The sequence below is a fragment of the Symphalangus syndactylus genome, chromosome 10 (genome assembly GCF_028878055.3).
Source record: "Symphalangus syndactylus isolate Jambi chromosome 10, NHGRI_mSymSyn1-v2.1_pri, whole genome shotgun sequence".
In the NCBI taxonomy this organism is placed as follows: domain Eukaryota; kingdom Metazoa; phylum Chordata; class Mammalia; order Primates; family Hylobatidae; genus Symphalangus; species Symphalangus syndactylus.
This window is the reverse complement of record NC_072432.2, coordinates 38,943,256-38,959,612: the sequence shown is the minus strand read 5'-3', so window position 1 is coordinate 38,959,612 and position 16,357 is coordinate 38,943,256. Positions and strand designations below refer to the sequence as shown.

Genomic DNA, 16,357 nt, shown 5'->3' with positions numbered 1-16,357 from the left:
CTCTGGAATTCCTTGTTTCTCTTCTTTCAATACCACATAGGTCGTTCTGCCTTGTATTCCCTTTGTCTGCACTAAGCTGCAACTTTGAATCCACCTGGGGTGGCTAGGAAGGAAGAGGAGTAAGGAAACAGAAAAAATGAAGTAGGATAGAGAGAGCACCCTCGTTGTCTTTACAGCAGAGAATCACACACCCAATTAGTCACAGCAAAGGGGATCACTGTGCCTGGCAATTCTGCTCCACTCAAAACTAGTAAGTATGGACTGAACACCTCCCCGTGTCAGGCACTAAGCTGGGTCCAGTGGAGTAGCAGTGATTAATAAGACAGGACCTCTGCCTGTGCCAAGAGGCAGTATGGGGCAGCGGTGATGGCATGGCTTTTGGGACCAGGCCAACCCTATTCCTTACTTGTTCTGTGTACTTGGACTTACTATTTCACTGATTTTTTTTTGCCTTAGTTTGCTTATCTGTAAGATGAAGATGAATAATGGCATCATTTTAAAGGGCTGTTTAGTGAATAAATGAAATAATCCTTGTAAAGCACTCATCATGGAGTTTGGCAGATAGGAGCACCCTCCGAATTATTAGCTACAATTATTATTAATGACAGGAAGATCACGGTTTATGGGGAAAAGATACACAGGCAACAAAGTCTACCTATCAGCCTGGCTGGGAAGTGACCTATCACAGGGGTCAGTTAATGCTTTGGGAACAGAGACAGAGTTGCTATTCAGAATGAAGGACTCAGGGGAGGCATTGTAGAGGAACAGGCATTTGTGGTAGATTTTAAATAATTATGAGAAATGGAGCAAAATCCTCACTAGATCATTTCCATTGCCCTTTGATCAATGTAACTAGTAATCTCATGGCTTTCTAAGAATAGGAGTTTAGTTTCTCTTTTTTTTTTTTTTTTTTTTGAGACGGAGTCTCGCTCTGTCACACAGGCCGGAGTGCAGTGGCGCGATCTCGGCTCACTGCAAGCTCCGCCTCCCGGGTTCACGCCATTCTCCTGCCTCAGCCTCTCCGAGTAGCTGGGACTACAGGCGCCCGCCACCTCGCCCGGCTAATTTTTTGTATTTTTAGTAGAGACGGGGTTTCACCGTGGTCTCGATCTCCTGACCTCGTGATCCGCCCGCCTCGGCCTCCCTGGTTTTTCTTTTATCCACATTTGGAGGCATCATAAAACTACACAGGCAACTATTTAATTAGATATAGTCTGTCAATATGAACATGTTAGCATAAAGGACATATTTCTCTAAAATTGCCAAGGGAACATTTCAGTAAGCTTTAATTATGTAGGCACTGAGACTCACACCAAGACTGAGAAACATTCACCCAATAGAAAAGCAAAGGAGGTCCTACAATTTCCGTTGCTTCTAGTTTGGAAAGGTACGAGGGAAAGAAGATAGCCCCAGATAACCTGGCTTTAGCCTTCTTGTCCAACCATTCCTCCCCATTCTCTAATACAGGGCCTGTGCTCTTTAGAAGCATGTATCTCTGTGGTCCTCCAAAGGGGAATCCATTCCTCATTCAAGCTCTTGCTCATCATGCTCTTTCTCTTCTTTTCTGTCCCTCTGGCCCATTCAAATCCTACCCAAACTTTGAGACCCAGGACAAGGTCGCCCTTGTGGAGGTATAATAACTCCATCTCACAGTCGTGCTTCACTTCTCTCCATCCCTGTCATACTAGCATCCCTCCTGTGGTTTTAGGGTCTATTCCCTTTTGTTGCCCTTTATATTTAGTGTAGAGATCAGTCTCCTAAATTCTACTGGAAATATCTGGTCAGAAATGTTCTTAAATTTCATTTAAATCTTCAACTGTACCTAGTTTCATGTGTACAATAGGTGTTTAGTGAAAGATTGTTGAATTCTTGTGCTCCTTTATGTTAGGACAGGCACTGTTCTATGAGCAGTCCCATAATCCAGAAGATCCGGTGTCTCCTCTTCAAGGGTTTACAGATTAGCAGTGGGATTGCCTGTGGTCAGGTAGAAAAGACAGAGAACCCTCCTGTGAAGCAGGAAGTGGTCAGTGCCAGGAGAAAGTTCAACGTGGAATCAAAAGAGGAAGACCCTACTCCGTCTTTTCATTGTGCATTCTCAGCTCTTAACTCAATGAGTGGCACAGGGTGAGTGCTCAGATATTTGTTGACTAAATTAAATGAATGACATCTAATTTGAGAATGAGGAAGCCTTGAAAGAAAGATATTTTATTAAGATTTATTAAGAAATATGAGTTGCAATTGAGAGATGTAGATGCAGTCAGCATATGGACAAAGAATCTTGAAAACATTTTTCTCCCCTAGTACCCACTTTTATACATTTTTCTGTTTAATCCTCTCTCACACCTGTAGACATAGCATTTCAGGGAATTATAGCCACTACCACTTTGTTTTCAAGGCCCTAATGAATTTGGAAATGTGATATCCACTTATGAGCTTCCATCACTTTGTGAACACATGGCTCCATGAACTGCCAAAAGAACTTTGGGACAAACTTCATAGAGTCAAGAGATCTTTCTTAATACCATCTGGCAACTACTCTGTGTTTACTCTTTGCCCCATCTTCTAAAAGTTTAAATGGCTGGAGGGGAAGAGCAGTTGTCACATGATTGAGTGTCAGTGTTCTAGTATCAGAGGGCCATGGCAGGCCTGGAGCAACATCTGGAATGTCCAAAGGTAACCCTATCAATCTCTAGGGGTCACAGGGCATCACTTTCCTCTGCTTCTCTCTCTGTGTGTGTCTCTGTAAGCCAGCCCGATTCTATATTACATTTCCACCAAGTACTATATTATAAATTCAGCTTATCCAGAGAGATGATATGCTTGGTTCAGTTTGGGTCAGTGATCTCGTGTGCTAGGCAGAATAATGGCCCTCAGAGAGGTCCACTCCTAATCCCTGGAATCTAGGAATATGTTGCTTTACATGGAAAAAGAAGGATTTTGTAGATGTGATTCAGTTAAAGGTCTTGAGATGGGAAGAGTAGCTTGGATTATCCAGGTGAACCTAATCTAATCTTACGGCTTCTTAAAATTGGAGAGCTTTTCCAGTTTGTGGTCAAAGAGGGAGATGTGTCTACCCACAGCCCGTAGATGGCCATGTTTGCAACAGGGATGTGTTGATGTTCTATTGCTGATGTAACAAATTGCCACAAGCTCTCTTGGAAGGTTAGTGGAAGGCAAGGACTGGCATCTCTAATATAATTATACAGGTAATGATGAGTAGTGCAGAGATGTGACTCCAAAGCCTCGAGAAGGGCAGACTAGCATCTCTGTAAGAGATCCAACTGTCTCCTTTTCCCCATGGGCCAATAATTTACCTGGATCTAAGAAATAATATTGTAACTGGCAGAAAGTCTCTTCAGTACAAATTCTTCATTTTGGGGGTTAAATCATTTGGCAAAATGGTAAGATTAATATTATTGTAAAGATTGCTAGAAAAAATTGTAACATTTCATGTATGTGCATAAATAACAGACTTTAAAACATTTTTGGGGATGAGATGCAAAATGAAGAGTGGGAGAGGGACTTTAGTAGCAATAAATAGAACTTGAGAATGGAACAGCTATATAAATAATCTATAGAATATTACAATAAATAGAGTAAATTTTAAGTTTCTAGAGGAATTTTTGAAAATACCCACATTCAAGGCCATGAATTCTTAATTAGCATTTCATTTTGATTTTGGTACTGAAGTCAAAGATATTGAGGAAACTGAAATGTTTGCTGGACTGGCTGTGGAGCCTGGAATTCTGCCAAGAAGAGCATGTGTGAGAGAACAAAATGTTTGTTTACATTCCTCCTGTGAAGGAAGTTAGGAAATAATCTAAGAAGCCCAATCCAAAAGCAAAGATGTTCCATCCAGCCTTCTCTGTGAGAGCCAAACTACAAACCATCTGAATGCTCCACGAATGATTTACTGATGTATTTTAAATGAGTTATTGATGTATTTTAAGTTATTCTAATGATGTGCTTGGCAGATGCTTAAAAGTATATTTACTGAGATGATGTGGGATACCAAGTGTTTATTAAAACAATACAAAGTAACACAAATGGTATGGTTGTGACAATATAAAAATATCTAAAAGCTAAAGAGTTCTTTAATGGTAGAGAATTTTTTCCTTTTCAAAATTAAAAATTTTTTTTGTAAACAATACAACTGATTAGTATCAATATCTAACATTCATGGAGTGCTGACTTTGCTCATTTCTGTGCACACATTGCCTCACTTATAGCAATGTTTAGCATTAACTTATCAGGTAGATACCATTGCCGTGCACATTTTACAGATGAAGACACTGAGGTTTAGAGAGATTGTATAAATTTCCCAATGTAACACAGCTAGTGGTAGAGCCAGGATCCCAGGAAGCCTAACTCCAGAGTTTAATAACCTAAATATCAATAAAATAGCTAATATCCTTGTCACTCTCAGTATGTGCCACTTACTGTTCTAAATGCTTTACAAATAACAGATCATGTAAACCTCACAATAACACTATTAGGCAGATTCTACTGTTATTACCATTTTATACAAAATGGTATAATACATACAAAATCTGTATTTTGTATGTCTTCGTCAGCCTTAAAGCCATTTTTGAGTTTTTTTAGCATATTTTCCCAGAACATGTCAATTTTATTTCCATCTAAATTGCTTGAGATATGGCATGATGACATAGTCCCTGGAAATTTTATTCCCAGCTGTGTATCTCTCTGGAGTCTCTGACTTACTCCCATGTGGGGAGGAGGTGCTTTGCACCTGGCCACGCCTGCCATCCTGGAGCTTCCTCTCCCTCATCCTGGGGAATCCCTTCCCTCTTCTCAGGGTGAGAGCATCAGCTTCTCAGATACCACATCTTTCTTTGAATTAATTTATCAGTTTTGGGGCACTTCATTAGTAATCTTCTGGAGGAAAAGGTGCACCAAGGAGTGAATTTATTGAGATCTTTTGTTTCTATTGGATTTCTATTCTGCTGTGATAAGTTTTAATTCTCAAGAGTTTTTTATGGCAACATATTCTTTTTTCATGTATGTAATATCTTTTTACAAATATTAATAACAGCTTTTAAAAAAATTTTGAATTTTTTTATTTCATGGATTATTTCTTCCAACTTCTTTTTTCTTTGCTTTGTTTCTATCTTTCCTATTACAAAGCTAGAATCAGTCCACATTTCTGATGATCTTGGTTGTCTTCTGTTGCAGGATGGGGCACTAATGAGCTATTGGGAAGCTCTGAATACAAGGGTGGCATCTGTGTCATGTGAGATTTGCTACAGATCTGGCGGGATTAATTGCTGGGGAATATAATGTCAATAAGGGTAGGCATTTTCTCTTGGGCTGGTCAGATTTTTCAAAGGATGATTTTGGAAGTTTCCATGTAGAAGACACATGCCCAGCTGCCAACACTCTGGGGCCCAAGAGGACAATTGAAAATTCAAATATAAGCCACTTGGGAGAAAAAAGGCAAAACCCAGGACTACCCAGGTAACTCCAAAAGCTTGTTCGCATTAATGTTGCAAGACTATAGCCAAAAATCTACTGGGCCTTATAATAATCTCATCTTTAATAGCTCTAAAACTTTTCTATTTAGGCCTGTGAGAATTTTCTTATATCCATACTTAAATGTCTGCCATTGATAATCTTAGATTCCTGAATGATCCAGTAAGAAAACATTTCTATGACCCTATTACTCCATAATGAATAACATCTTCTTAAGGCTTTAGAGGTGGCTGAGACAGTTTATATTCTTTTGACAATTATTTGGTCAGACTTTTTTTAAATAATAAAAATTACAATTACAATACCTTTATTTTACAATTACATGCACATGTTGGCAGCTGGAGTTTTTCTTTACAGTTTCTTTATAAGTTAAAAAAGTAATAAAATTATGTCTCATCCTAACTAGTAAAACCAAACAGTTATGGTTAAAAAGTTAACTTTAGTTCTTCAACTCTTTTCAGATCCTGGTTTCTGAGATGAACAGCCTGTTCTGTACATTTCTATATCTTTCTCCATGCTCATACAAACCTATATATAATATTTACAAATTTTAATTTGTTTTGTCTTTCACAAAAATTGGATCATATAATACACATTACTGTGTACCTTGCTTTTTGTACTTAGTGATGCATTACATTAATCCCTCTGGATTTTAAGATATAATTTTTTTTGAGATGAGGACTTGCTCTGTTGCCCAAGCTGGAGTGCAGCAGCACGATCATGGCTCTGCCTCTGCCTTCCGGGCTCCAGTGATCGTCCCACCTCGGCTTCCCAAATAGCTGGGACTACAGTTGCATGCCACTATGCCTGGCTAAGTTTCGTGTTTTTCTGTAGAGACAGGTGCCGAGACCAGCTTGGTCAGGGAGACCCTAACAGAGCGGCGTTAGAGGAATTAAAGACACACACACACAGAAATATAGAGTTGTGGAGTGGGAAATCGGGGGTCTCACAGCCTCTAGAGCTGACAGCCTCAAACACAGATTTACCCACGTATTTATTAACAGCAAGCCAGTGATAAGCATTGTTTCTATAGATTATAGATTAACTAAAAGTATTCCTTATGGGAAACAAAGGGATGGGCCAAAATAAAGGGATGGGTTTGGCTAGTTATCTGCAGCAGGAGCATGTCCTTAAGGCACAGATTGCTCATGCTATTGTTTGTGGTTTAAGGAAGACTTTAAGCAGTTTTCCACCCTGGGTGGGCCAGGTGTTCCTTGCCCTCATTCCAGTAAACCCACAGCCTTCCAGCGTGGGCATCATGGCCATCATGAACATGTCACAGTGCTGCAGAGATTTTGTTTATGGCCAGTTTTGGGGCCAGTTTATGGCCGGATTTTGGGGGCCTGTTCCCAACAGACAGGGCTTTGCCATGTTGCCCATGCTGGTCTTTAACTCCTGAGCTCAAGGGATCTCCCTGTCGTGGCCTCCCAAAATGCTGGAATTACAGGTGTGCCCCGCGACATCCGACTCCCTAGTTTTTAAAAGATTCACTTACCATTCAAAATAGGGAGTTATCATTCCTTATTTTGCCAATCAATCAGTTTAAAATTCTTTTTTCTTCTACAAGTAAGGCTGCAGTAAGTAGCCTTGTCTCTATATTCTTACACAAATATACTTTTATTTTTATGGAGTTGATTCCCAAGTGTGATATTGCTTGGGGCATGCATGTTGTAAATTTTAATAAATATCACAAATTGCTTGTCAGAAACCTAAGACAATGCACATTTCTACCAACAGTGTAAGCTAATAGATAAGCAGTAATATCTCATTTTGCTTCATTTTGTATTTTTTGACCACTACTAAGACCCAGTGCAATTTAATATGCTTGCTGGACATTTTAATTTCCTCTTCAATGAATTTCCATCATTGTCCACTTTCCTATTGAGTTATCTATTTTTAAATAAAAAAGCACTTGGATACTAGACATACCATTTTTTTGTCAATCATACATGTTGAAAATATTTTTCCTTGTCTATTATTTTCTTTGATAGTTTGTTTATACCAAAATTTGAAAATTTTATCCATGCTTAGAATTTGATTTGAAATACTTTTATGAAATTATTGAAGTCAACTTCCCACTTTGTTTTTATATATCATGAGAAGTCAAAGAATCAAAGCAATATATTCTCACAACCATACACATTTTCTCCCCATCCTTTTCAGCCTTGTGTCTGTCATCCTGTTTCAGCACTTATGAAGTCATTTCTGTGGAATACTTGATTACAGACCTAACCAATAATTTCTATGCTGGAATACATATTTATATATAAATACAACCCCTTAACTATGTAAACTATCTGCCCTATAGTAAAAATTCCTTTACATAATATTCTTGAAAGTCTTAAATAGAAGCAGGACAATCAAATTTCTTTAATAACTTTTTAAAGAATGTCAACCGTATTCTTTAATAATTTATAGGAACTTGACATCGAGAGCATCCTCATGAATTCTATTGTCATGTTGTGTGCTATGGACTGAAGGTTCGTGTTCCAGCAAAATTCACATGTTGAAGTCTAATCCCCAGTGTGATCGTATCTGGAGGTGGGGCTTTTGGGAGATTATTTTACTCTCTTGAATGGGGTTAGTGACATTATAAGAAGAGACACAAGGTGATAATTCATTCAGTCATGTGAGGATACAAAGGGAAGGTGTCTGTCTACAGGCCAGGAAGTTGCCTTACCAGGCACCAGTTCTGTTGGCCCCTTGGTCTTGTACTCCCCAGCCTCCATAACTGTGAGAAATAAATGTTTGTTGTTTAAGCCACCCAGTCTGGTATGTTTAGTATAGCAGCCCAAGCTTATTGAACATGATGATAGATGGAATTCTAAGCTGACTCCCAAGATTCCAGCTCCCTGGTATACATACCTTGTATGATCCCTTATGCTTACATGGGGATGGAACCTTTGAATATGATGGGACAGCCACTCCCTGAATTAGGTTGTGTTACAGAGCAAGTGCTGATGGAATAGTCATGTGTGTGATCATCTGACATTATAGGAGACTCTGTTGTGTTAGACTTGAGGGGTTTTGGAGTCAGGAGTTTGGGAGTATGAGAGGGTGTGTAGAGGGAACCATGCTGAGATTGCTCCCTGGTCAACAGCCAGCAAGAAACTGGAAGCCTCAGTCCCACAGCCACTAGGAACTGAATTCTGGGAACAGCAATGTGAGCCAGAAAGAGGGCCTCAAGCTCCAAAAAGAAACACAGGCCAGCCTATACCATTGAGACCGCAGTTGGAGCAACTAGTTCAGCTGTTTCCAGATTTTTGACTTGCAGAAACCATGAGATAATAAATGGTGTTCATTCAAGCCAATAATTATGTGGTAATTTGTTACTCAGAAATAGAAAACTAATACACATGTGAATAAATGTTTTATATCATTAACCACTTTCAACTCTGGTTATTTTTTCAAGTATGTTTTCAAAAAATTTATAGTAAACTTTTATGTGTAATCAAGGGAGATGTTTAGAAAGGGATCTCTTCCAGGAAAGCCTTCAGAAAGAAGAGAGAATTTGGACAACCTTTTTCATGATATAAAAAAGACTGGTGAGTAGAGATGGCAGTGTCAGTTGAGATAAGATTTTCACTTGTAGGAAGGCATGGGAGAAACTGACGAGATAATATAACTTACTAAAAGTGTTTAAAAATAAAAAATTCAGCTTCAAATAGAAAAAAATTATAGAATAGAGATAAGATTTAGCATAATTTATGAAAAATTATGCTGTAAGAATTGAAACATAGTGTAACATAATTTTAAAAGTCCTATATACTGGCTAAATGATAAAATTGCTTTTATTTCTGCTTCTGATATTCACATTAGGAGTTTTAAGTGGAGGGTTTAGCCAACAATTTTTGTAGCTATGAAAAAGTAACAAAGAGACTGTAAGGACTCCATTATTAATTGAGGTCAGAGATTCTTGCCCCACAAAAATGACTAAGAGTTGATCCTACAACAACTGTACCTCCCATTATTTTGTTTTCTTTTTCTTTTCTTATTTATTTTTATTTTTATTTTTTTGAGAAGGAGTCTCGCTCTGTCACCAGGCCAGAGTTCAGTGGCACAATCTCGGCTCCCTGTAACCTCTGCCTCCTGGTTTCAAGTGATTCTTCTGCCTCAGCCTTCCGAGTAGCTGGGGCTATAGGCGTGTGCCACCACACCCAGCTAATTTTTGTATTTTTTTAGTAGAGGTGTGGTTTCACCATGTTGGCCTGGATGGTCTTCATCTCTTGACCTTGTGATCCACCTGCCTCGGCGTCCCAAAGTGCTGGGATTACAGGCATGCACCTCCCATTCTGAACGGGAGGTAGACTTTGCATAAACAACTGCATTTGAAAATCCTAGAGGGCCTTCAAACTCATCAAGTCCATTTCCCAAACTTTACCATTGTGATGGTTTGAATATTTGTATCCTTCAAATCTCAATTTGAAATTTACTTGCCATTGTAACAGTATTAAGAGGTGCCACTCCTAAAGAAGGAAGTAGGCTGGCCAGGCCCAGTGGCTCACGCCTGTAATCCCAGGACTTTGGGAGGCTGAGGTGGGCAGATCACTTGAAGTCAGGAGTTCGAGACCGGCCTGGGCAACATAGTGAAACTCTGTCTCTACCAAAAAATACAAAAATTAGCCGGGTGTGATGATGGAATCCTGTAATCACAGCTACTCAGGAGGCTGAGGTAGGAGAATCAGTTGAACCTGAGAGGCAAAGGTTGCAATGAGCCAAGGTCATGCAATACACTCCAGCCTGGGTGACAGAGTGAGACACTGTCTCATAATACATAATACATACATACATATGTACAAAGTAGGGCATAAGGCTCTGCCATTATGGGTGAGGTTAACTACATTACAAAAAGGTAGATTTAGCCTTTTCTTGCTCTGTCTCACTCTCTCACCTTCTACCATGTGATGATCTAGCAAGAAGGCCTTTAACAGATGTTGGCACCTTGATATTGAACTTCCCAGCCTTCAGAACTGTGAGCCAATACATTTCTCTGCTCATTATAAATCACCCAGTCTCAGGTATTCTGTTGTAGCAGCAGAAAATGGAGTAAGACAACAAGCTTCCCCACAAATACCTGATACCATCTTTAGATCCTAAGTTGGTAAATTTGGACAACCTTTGGACAACCACATCAAGTTGTTAGGCTGACACTTTGGAATTAGCTTTCTTCCTCTTCCTTGTGTCCCACACTCTCTTGATCTTGATGACATGTCACTGATCCGTTCTAAGAATGTCTCATTTATCTGGTTCTCTGCTTTACCTTTGTCACTACTTGAAACAGAATCCATTCGTCTTGTTGTTCATAGCTAAAACCTCCTCATTCTCTCTGTTCTCCTCACCTCTAATACACACTCCTCAAGGCCAAAAGAATGAGTTTAATATGCCAATCTTATCATATCATCAATCTTGTCTGAAAAATTTTAACAGTGTTCTTGTTCTTAGAGGGTAAAATCTAAACTTCTTGTAAGGAATCCAGGAATGATTGTTACTTGGCCATAGACCTTTCCCATTGTGAAGTTTACAGGCCATTAATTCTAAGTTCTTGTAATTCCCTAACATGCTCTGCTGTTTCCTGCTGAACCCTTGGTCTTGGATGCCCTCCTCTAGTTTTGCTTCTGTCAAACTCCTCCTTATTCTTTAAATATAGGCATAAATATTTGCATTAGGTACCAATCAATAGAATGGAATTTTCAGGTTAAACATTGCCATTTTCTCTTTTAGGTATTCATTTTGGATCTAATACTTAGCCCTGCCCTGCTTCACTCTTCCTTTTGCTCAGAACTATTGTGAGAGATGGAGAGCAGATAGCTCAGAGAACCACAAACCTCTTTTACTCTCAGACGTCAACTAGCACATTTTGAATGTCCTCTCTCTTTAAATGTCCCTGAAGAAGGAGAAGATACCAAATGTAAAATAAATGGTATTTGACTGATCAAAATTCTTTCTGCTATTCATTACAGTTTGAAGATTTTGGAAAGATTAAATCAAAAGCCTTAGAATTTCCTTCCATTAATGAAATAATTTATTCTGGCTTTTGTTTTGCTTCCAATTTCCCGAGACTTTAATTACGGTTCAAAATAAATATTTAGACTTGAAGTTATTCCTCAGCTCTTTTCTCCCACCTACCCTAAAACATGGTATCATCTAAGCGATGTTTATTATTTAAATTTACAATAACCTAAAAATGTTTCAATACTGTAGCTATAATTTAACTTCCACTTATAAGTGAATACATGTGGTATTTGGTTTTCTGTTCCTTTGTTAGCTTGCTAAGGATAATGGCCTCCAGCTTCATCCATGTTCCTGTAAAGGACATGATCTCTTTCTTTTTTTTAATGGCTGCATAGTATTTCGTGGTGTATATGTACCACATTTTCTTTATCCAATTGGCCATTGATGGGCATTTATGTTGATTCCATGTCTTTGCTGTTGTGAATAGTGCTGCAATAAACATATGCATGCATGTGTCTTTACAGCAGAACAATTTATATTTCTCTAGGTTTATACCCAGTAATGAAATTGCTGGGTCAAATGGTAGTTCCGTTTTTAGCTCTTTGAGGAATTGCCACATTGCTTTCCACAATGGTTGAACTAATTTAAACTCCCACTAACAGTGTAAAAGTACATCCTTTTCTTTGCAACCTTGTCAGACCTAGCCATTCTGACTGGTATGAGATGGGAACTAAATGATGAGAACATACGGACACAAAGAGGGGAACAATGGACACTGGAGCCTCCGTGAGGGTGAAGCATGGGAGGGAGAGGAACAGAAAAAAGAACTATTGGATACTAGACCTAGTACCTGGGTGATAAAATAATCTGTACAATCCCCTATTGAGAGGTGACAGCGTGCTGGCAGCTCTCGCAGCCCTCACTTGCTCTCAGAGCCTCCTCGGCTTTGGCGCCCACTCTGGCTGCTCTTGAGGAGCCCTTCAGCCCGCAGCTGCACTGTAGGAGCCCCTTTCTGGGCTGGCCAAGGCCAGAGCCAGCTCCCTCAGCTTGCGGGGAGGTGTGGAGGCAGTGGCACTGTTGAGAACCGGGGCTGTGAGTGGGGATTGTGGGACAGTGTGAGTTCCAGGTGGGTGTGGGCTTGGCAGTCCCCGCACTTGGAGTGGCCAGCTGGCGCCACCGCCTCGGGCAGTGAGGGGCTTAGCACCCCGGCCAGCAGCTGCAGAGGGTGCACAGGGTCCCCCAGCAGTGCTGGCCCGCCAGCACTGTGCTCGAATTCTTTCCAGGCCTCAGTTGCCTCCCCACGGGGCAGGGCTCAGGACCTGCAGGCCGCCATGCCTGAGCCTCCCCACCACCGGTGCACTGCCCAGCCACCCAGATGAGCGCAGACCCCTGCTCCACAGCACCCTATCCCATCGACCACCCAAGGGCTGAGGAGTGCGGGCTCACAGAGTGCGACTGGCAGGCAGTTCCACCTGCAGCCCCAGTGCTGGATCCACTGGGTGAAGCCAGCTGGGCTCCTGAGTCTAGTGGGGACTTGGAGAACCTTTATGTCTAGCTAAGGGATTGTGAATACACCAATCAGCACTCTGTGTCTAGCTCAAGGTTTGTAAATGCACCAGTCAGCACCCTGTGTCTAGCTCAAGGTTTGTAAATGCACCATTCAGTGCTCTGTGTCTAGCTGATCTGGTGGGGACTTGGAGAACCTTTATGTTTAGCTAAGGGATTGTGAATGGACGAATCAGCACTCTGTGTCTAGCTCAAGGTTTGTAAATGCACCAATCAGCACCCTGTGTCTAGCTCGGGGTTTGTGAATACACCAATCAGTGCTCTGTGTCTAGTTAATCTAGTGGGGACCTGGAGAACTTTTGTGTCTAGCTCAGGGATTATAAACACACCAATCAGCACCCTGTCAAAACAAACCAATCAGCTCTCTGTAAAACAGACCAATCAGCTCTCTGTAAAATGGACCAATCAGCAGGATGTGGGTGGGGCCAGATAAGAGAATAAAAGCAGGCTGCCCAAGCCAGCAGTGGCAACCCGCTGGGGTCCCCTTCCACTCTGTGTAATCTTTGTTCTTTCACTCTTTGCAATACATCTTGCTGCTGCTCACTCTTTGGGTCCGCACTGCTTTTATGAGCTGTAACACTCACCGCGAAGGTCTGCAGCTTCACTCCTGAGCCAGCGAGACCATGAACCCACCAGAAGGAAGAAACTCCGAACACATCCGAACATCAGAAGGAACAAACACTGCCTTTAAGAACTGTAACACTCACCGGGAGGGTCTGCGGCTTCATTCTTGAAGTAAACACGCTATGACATGAGTTTACCTATATAACCAACCTGCACATGTACCCCTGAATCTATAATAAAACTTTAAAAAATAAAAATAGAAAAACCAAAGAAACAAACAAGAAACTCAAGAACTATAGTTATATCTCCTTAAGGCGATTAAATATCTTCCAAAACATGGTACATTATTAGTTTCTGAGTGAGTAGTAGTCTTCAAATATATTTCCAAAAGAATTATCTGTTGATGTTTCTGACCTACCTTCATTGATAGCTACGGAGTTATTTGCTGAAGTGTCAAATACGTCAAAGAGCAAGCCTGGAAACAATGGAAACCAGATATTTTTATCTCTCTGGTTATCTTTGTTTATTAGTTTTATTGGTAAGGTGTTAAGCAACCTGCACTTTCTATGGTGATTGCGATAGTGCCGTGCAGGTGATCTGGACCCTGAGATCTAAGTAAAAGAAATGAGCAAACCAAGTTAATATATGTAAACATCCATCTCATCAAACCAGTGTTTGGTACCAGCTCCACTTTTACTTTTGTCCCACCAATTTTTCTTTCTCTTTTTAGGCAATGGACCACTTCCTGAATGTTGCTAGATATTTGATAGGCAAATAGAATTTAATGTACTTTAATAAAATAGTTACTGTAACAGTTTCAAGAAACACCTAACTAGAGGTTATTTGTGTAATAAACATTTGGTCACAGAAATGAATAGTCAGGTGTCTAAGCATGTATTTATAAGATACAGATTTGCTCTCACTATACTTCAACATCTGAGCAATTTTCTAATAATTCTGTTGGGATGACTTTCTAATCCCAGGGCCGCATGTATGATTTATAAAGTAGCAAAAAGTTAATTCAGAGTTTTGTTTGTGTGCCCTTTCTGGATGTGCTAAGTCAGTGCACCTCACATAGTTATTAATTAAACCATCCACATAAACTTTTCTCTTTTTAAAGTTTGAAAAGTTTCTTGATTTTGACAAAGCCTTTTGCTGCTGGCTAAAATGAGTGCAAACTATGTACATTCACAGAGTTACATTATGGAGGGGGTGATCAGCATATATAGAAGTCCTTGATTCTAGAGTCGAAATTTGCTGGAAGTCACCCAGATCATGTGCACCACTTTAGGCCCACCAGGACACAAGCCACTCTGGGGTTCCACACTTGATCTTAGCCAAAAGGCCGAGAAGCGATGGGGGGTTCCACTTTTATATTTTGATTTTGACTTGCCTTTTTAGACCCACCATTGTCAATGTAAGTAGGAGCCAGTGCATGGTGCAGAAGGCTCCCACGTGCCACTGTCACCCCATGGAGGACTGTACCACTCTATGACAACACCAGCAGTGCCCACCTAATGCCCCCAACTCTACCTGCTCCCCTAGCCTGGGAGGAAGGAGGGTGGGAGCTGGATGTCAGCCTCTGTGTCACTGGCAGGATTTGATGACCCTGGTGTGGGGTGGGCATGTAGAACTGCTTCTTCTTTTTCTGGATCTCACACCATCAGCATCAGTGTAAAAGCCACAGAGCACCCAGCAACAGGTAGTGTCCCATGATGTTATCTTAGGGAGATTCTGAAAAGTGTCTTGACTCTGAGTATCTCCTTCAGCATTTTTGACCAATCACATGTTCTCCACATTTAGGAGGCCCTTCCCAGCTGGCAAAACTCTTTCATTAGTATCATCACATTTAGCCTCGGTAAAGCTGTAATGGGCTGGTTGAATACTTTTTTCAAAACAAAGGATGAACAAGCTCAGAGAGACTGAGTGACTTACTGAAGGTCACACAGTAAATGATAGACTATTTTACTTTATGTCTAGGGTCTTCCACAGTATGAAATAGATTGTATGTATTGCAATAAGTAGCATTTTTGGAGACAGCTGTAACTCCTTTACCAGGAATCATATTTGCATGTCACATTTAGAGATAAAGCTCTAAATGCAAATCTTCCTGAGAGTGGAAAAGCATTAACAAATGGCCACCACAGGCCTTTACATATTCAAAGTATTAAACTAATTCTAGGATCATAGACTTGATGTAAGACATGGTAGTTAATAGGAAAGTTCTAGATTAAAAACAATTTTGCACAAATATACATTTGTGTGTGTGTGTCTACTTGGAAAACACATTGCTTTAGGTGTTTTTGCCATTTCTTAGTTACCAATTTTACACTCTGTGTTCACAGCATTTGCCACCAGATATCTACATATAAAGCCACCATAATACTTTAAATTACTTTATGCTTCATTTTCAGTCAATTGGAATCATAACCTAAGACTGTTTAGCTAATGAAGCACTTTCATGAGCAAAAATTACAGATTTTTGGAACATGATTCTAGGAATAGTTCAGTTTTCACATTTAGTGTCTGAACCTAAGTTTGTCACATGAAGCACAAAATCTGCTTTTATTTTTAAAAATCAGTTATATTTTCACTGTAAACAAATAGCATAAAAGCAATAAAAACACTTCCCTTCATTGTATGAAAATATGTGATATTTTATTTGAGTTACTAATTAAAATCCTGGATTTAGAACTTCTGGATCTTCTTCACTTATAAATTTTGGTCTATTCTTTACCATACTGTAGTTTTTACCCTAGGGATTTGGTACATTTTATTAAAAAAA

The 16,357-nt window shown here is 40.1% G+C and overlaps 1 long non-coding RNA gene across 1 annotated transcript in view; it reads left to right on the top strand.

The window, feature by feature from the left end:
- Nucleotides 1–11,415, top strand: part of LOC134731508 (uncharacterized) — a 40,368-nt gene extending 28,953 nt beyond the window's left edge. Inside the window, exons 2-3 of the long non-coding RNA XR_010113823.1 lie at nt 41–250; nt 11,212–11,415. This is a non-coding gene — a long non-coding RNA (uncharacterized lncRNA). The remainder of the gene's footprint in view (nt 1–40; nt 251–11,211) is intronic.
- The last annotated feature ends 4,942 nt before the right edge of the window (nt 11,416–16,357 follow it).